Below are 5,473 nucleotides of genomic sequence, written 5' to 3' on the forward strand. Positions count from 1 at the left end.
GTAGTTCGGGTAACAATTCGGCGTACGTCATTGGCAGCGGGTCAAACCTTCTATCAGCCTGCAGCCTCTGCCTTTGCTGATAAGGACGTTGCTGTTGTTGTTGTTGTTGCGGTTGTTGTTGACCTCTCTGTTGTTGTTGTGGACGAGGTTGAGGTGCAGGAATAGTCACTGCAGCCACTGGACGGTACTGATCTCTATTTGCACTAGCTCTGTACACACCCCCTCTGTGTTGTACAGCATTGGTCTCTCCTTCTCTACGGCGAGGTGCCCCAGAGAAGGGTTTCTTCGAGGACGACGAAGAACCCGCATCATGAATCCTCCCAGCTTTGATCAAACTTTCAGTCCTTTCGCCACAGATGACGACATCAGAAAAACTTCCGAATGGGCAGCTTCCCATCCGGTCCATATATACACCTTGCAGAGTACTGATGAACATGTCAGTCAACTCCCTTTCCAGCATAGGGGGTTGAACTCTTGCAGCCAGCTCGCGCCACCTCTGGGCGTACTCCTTAAAGCTTTCATTGTTCTTCTGACAAAGACTCTGCAGCTGAGTCCTGGTCGGAGCCATGTCCATGTTGTGCTTATACTGTCTGAGGAACGCCTCACCCAGATCTCTCCAGCATCGAATTGAATCCCGCTTCAATTCCATATACCAGTCCAAAGACGCCCCAGATAGGCTATCTTGGAAGAAATACATCCACATCTTCTCATCATCAGTGTATGCGGATATCTTTCTGTAGTATGCCTGCACGTGGGTGCGAGGGCAGGAGGTACCGTTGTATTTATCAAATGACGGCGCCTTGAATTTGTGTGGGATTCTCAGTCCTTCAACTAATCCCATATTTGTAACATCAAAACCGAGAGAGTTTTGACATTCTATTGCCCTGATCTTCTCAGCAAGGGCCTCGACTTTGCGATCTCTCGCATCATTTCTGCCCAAAATGTCGTCGTCTTCGCTGAGCATAGTGAACAAATCCTCTTGTCTGTCAACAATCGGAATTCTGTTACGGGCTGGAACATGAATGACTCTGGCACTAGCAGCATCTGGAGCAATCGGTTGACCGTCAACTCGGATACCCCTCAACTCTTCACCTACAGCATAGTTGTTGACGGGAATAGCAGCAATAGGAATGTCAGGAACTGGATTTCCTTCTGGTAGAGCCTGGTTGGGCGGTGGAATTGCAGCTTCTTGTCTCTGAACTAGAGCTCGGAGTTCTTCTTGACCTTGTGCAACCCCTTGCATCATGTGCATGAACTGGGCCATGTTAGCCCTCATCTCTGCCAACTCAGCTTGTACTTGATCCATGTTGCGTTGATGGTTGAGCCTCGTTGAGTAGCGGTGTGGTCTTTGATCAGCTATCCTGCCTGGACACAGGAATCAAAGTGAGAAGACGGCACAAGAACACCTGTTATGCAAATGATATGAGTATGATGTTTTAATGATATGCATGATGCACATGATATGCTCATTTCTCAGGCATTCAAAGAGCCTGACCCATCCTCAAAAGATGGCAACCTGCAGCAACAAGAGAACAACATGATACAAGGAAAATATGAGAACAACAGGGAAATACTGACAACCTTATCTATACATAAGGGTAAAAAGGTCAATACAACCAAGTCAACAGAATATTCGAATAAACAGGGTACAAAGAAAAAGAATCCCATCCAACAAGCCTGGAGGTGATTCTCAACAAAAAGATCCAAAGACGGAGTACAAACAAATGAATCCCATCCAACAAGCCTGGAGGTGATTCTCAATAAATACAAACAAAGATACAATCTAAGACAGACGGTCTTCCGGAATGAGAGTCTTCAGGTAATGGCACTGGTCTATCAACAGTGTGCATTCTGAACATTCTGGTAGAGGGGTAATCTTCTCCTTCAGTTGTCTTCTAAGCTCCAAGACTTCTCCTCCAAGATAATCTTCTGACTTCTGTCTCAACTCCACCTCTTTCTTCAACTGAGTGTCTTTGTCTTTGAGTTGCTTCTCCAGGTCTCTGATCTTCTTCTGATAGTTGACTTCTGCTCTCTGTAGCCTCAGACATTCCCTATGCTCTGCGTCCAACATAGACTCTACCTCATCATATGATCTCTTCTTGCTCCTTGCTCTGCTAGTATCCTCTCCTTGCACTTCCCTGAGTTGATGGGCCAAGTGCAGCTTATCAGCCTTAGCTTTGTACAGCTCCATCTGAGTGTCTTGCTCCTTCTCTCTCAGACGACGACTCTCCATCAGGGCTTGCTTATAGTGTTCAGCAGGCACACTATCAGCAAGAACCAAAGGTGGTTGCTCTCTCAACGGCTCCATCCTATCGTAGGGTAGCAGCAAAGTTTCCACTCTCTTCTTTACCCAATCAGTGTAATCGGGCATTGCAATGGCAAACTTCTTCCCTAAGACAGATCCATCCCTGACCCCAAGAGATCTCCAGGCTTTCCCTATCTGCTCCAACCTAACAGGGTCATCCTTCTTCTCAAAACACACACTCTCAGCTATCTCAGCTTCAAGTGGTCTTCTACTCATAACAAACCCTAACTGGCGAAGAGACAGAACTGGGTTATAGTTGATACAGCCTTTGGTCCCCACGAGCGGCACGTTCCGGAATTCACCACAACTCATGATAACATCCTTTACGTCCATCCGGTATGACTGCCATCTGATGTCGTAGGAGGTGAGCGACATGACCCTCTGAGTCCACTTAAGAGTGCTCTGGGTATCCATAAAGGGTCCACTGACAGGCAGAAGTGACATAAACCATCTGAACAGGAGAGGTAGGCAGCACCTGATGGCTCCACCCTTACCATGCCTACTGTGGATGGCATAGTAAGTGTCAGCTAGAAGGGTTGGGACTGGATTCCCTCTGATAAAAATGCTGATGGCAGCATGATTAACAAAATTTGGCATACTGGGAAAGAGAATGATTCCATATATCAAGGCGGCAAGCTGCGCGTGAAAAACTTCCCAATTCCCCCTCTCTGCTTCATCTCTGGCTACTCTCAACAGAAACTTCAATGGCAGACCCACTACTTCCCCACAGGGCTTCCAATTCTCACCAACCTCCTTAACACTCATCCGGAGAGCTCTGGCAATCAATCTGAAGTCAACCTCCTTTGGGACGTCCAAGAAGGGAGTCTGATGCTGAATCGGGACGTTCATCATAATAGAGTACTCCTCGAGAGTAGGTGCTAGCTGATAATCTTGAAATGTGAAGCATCTAAGCTCCAGGTCATAGAACTGAAGAAGGGTCTGCAGAGGGACCGGATCCACTACTGTCTTCAGCATCGTCAAGATATCTCCATACCGTCCAACAAAACTCTTCAGGCGATTATCTGTCACAAAGCTACCCAACTCAATCAGAGACATCAAAGGCTCCCGGTAAAAAACGTAGATACAAGTCTTCCGCTTCGGCTCTGGGACTGTTGCCATCTCTATCGGCGAATCAAACTCTGGAATGTACCTGAGGAATGATATGCATGCAAGGATCAGTTTTTTTTTTTTTTTTTTTTTTTTTTTTTGATTTTTTTTTATTGCGTTTCTTTTGAAAAATAAATATGTTATGATGCACATGATGCAGACTGGACTGGCTGGTTGTGCAATCTCTGATCACAAAGTCGAAGCTTCAGTCGAAACTCGGAACTTAAATCCAACTTAAGGTTAACTGAACACTGTCTGAGCTGAACTAGAGTCACCAACAGAACCATAAGTCACCAACAGGTACCTGTAATGATCAACCCTTTCCCACTCACGGGTGTAGTCTAGGCCAGGGTAAGGTCGAGAGAAACGCAGCATAAATAACCTTTCGCAGAATATCATCCTGTGCACACCCGATGTATGCACCAATAATATCCCACCAGGGTCTGAACTGCTCGTGATATCAATGTTCCGCTAAGTGGCGTACACCACCCGCTTCCCATGAATCACTCTATTCCTAGGTTTCCTAGATTTCACTCATGGTCTGGGTATTGGACCTTTTACCTCAACTGACTCCCACCCCACACAGAAAAAAACAGACAACCAGCCAGGCAGAATGAATAATGAATATGAATGCAAACATTAATGCACACAATCAATGCAAACAATAAATGAAATAAACAAATAATGAATGCAATAAATAAACACAGCACAAAGCAACCAAAACCCTAATCCTAGAGAGCGCTAGGAGAGACTCGCTCAGGGAAGATGGACCAGCACAGGTCAACTTCTCTATTTCCCCAGCAGAGTCGCCAGCTGTCGCATTACGCGAAAAACCGGCGGGAAAAGAAGAAACAACAGAGCCGCCACCGTGCGTTATTTATCCCAAAAGAGGGAAAGGAAACGCTCAGAGTAAACCTAGGAAAAGACATGGTCTCGCGACCAAAGAGAATGGGTTCGGGAGTCGGTTATGTGAAGGGAAGGTATTAGCACCCCTACGCATCCGTCGTACTCGACGGGATCCACGCACAATAGAAAGGAAAATGGTTGCTAAAACACTGCTCAAACACACACACGCACTGGCTGAAAAGAGACAAAAGAAACTGACTGAAACTGACTCGGCAGGATGTCGCATCCTGGGCCTACTTAGTCTATCAGGCATAGACATCAGAGTCGAAGTAGTTCGAACTGGGGAAACGACACATGCTCGCTAGGATATCGCATCCTATGCATACGTATCTTCTCGGACGAGAGAAGAATCAGAGCATTCGTAGCTCGGCTGACACACACACAAACAAACAGACAAAGGCAAACGTGGAGCCCGACTGCCAATCACTGGACTTATGTCAGCATCCGAACCAAAACGCACACACACTGGAACCCAAATGCCACTCGATGGACTTACATCGGCTTCCAAGCACACAACAACACAACAAGTTAATAGGGAGTCGGGGACTCGAGCCTATAACTGTCAAACACACACACTCAAACGAACAGACAACAAATTGCTAAGGAATCAGGCACTCGAGCCTAGCAACTGTCAAACAACCCACACAAAAGAGAAAAAAGGGCGCCCGGAGAGATCAGCTCAATCTCCTGCCTACATACTTCATCTGGTGTGAAGATCAGGGCGATGTAGTTCCCCTACGCAGGGACAAAAGGACCTAGCCTAACCAGATAACAGAGGGAGACACAACTCTAGGGAGACTACGACTCGAGCCTAGATGTTGTCATGCAAAATCAACCCTAAGTTAAGGTTTCTAGCTAACAGGCGAAAGAAAGGTCTCGATTGCAACTAGGGCAAGAGAAAAGGGGATATCTCAATCACAACAGGGGTGAGAGAAAAGAATTAGAGTTAGTGGTTAGTCAAACTCGACAAGACATCGCATCTCGTGCCTACGTATCTCATCTGAATATGAGAATCAGAGTTGCCGTAGTTCGGCTAAACTATTACTGTTGGTTTGTGTTTTTTAAGTGGACAACGTCACTGCACAATCTACCTGATGCTCGACCTTTGGAGACTTACTCATCTGTAGTAGAAGGAGTTAACGTATCCTTAAGAGG

Source organism: Lathyrus oleraceus, chromosome 4, assembly GCF_024323335.1.
Source record: "Lathyrus oleraceus cultivar Zhongwan6 chromosome 4, CAAS_Psat_ZW6_1.0, whole genome shotgun sequence".
NCBI lineage: Eukaryota > Viridiplantae > Streptophyta > Magnoliopsida > Fabales > Fabaceae > Lathyrus > Lathyrus oleraceus.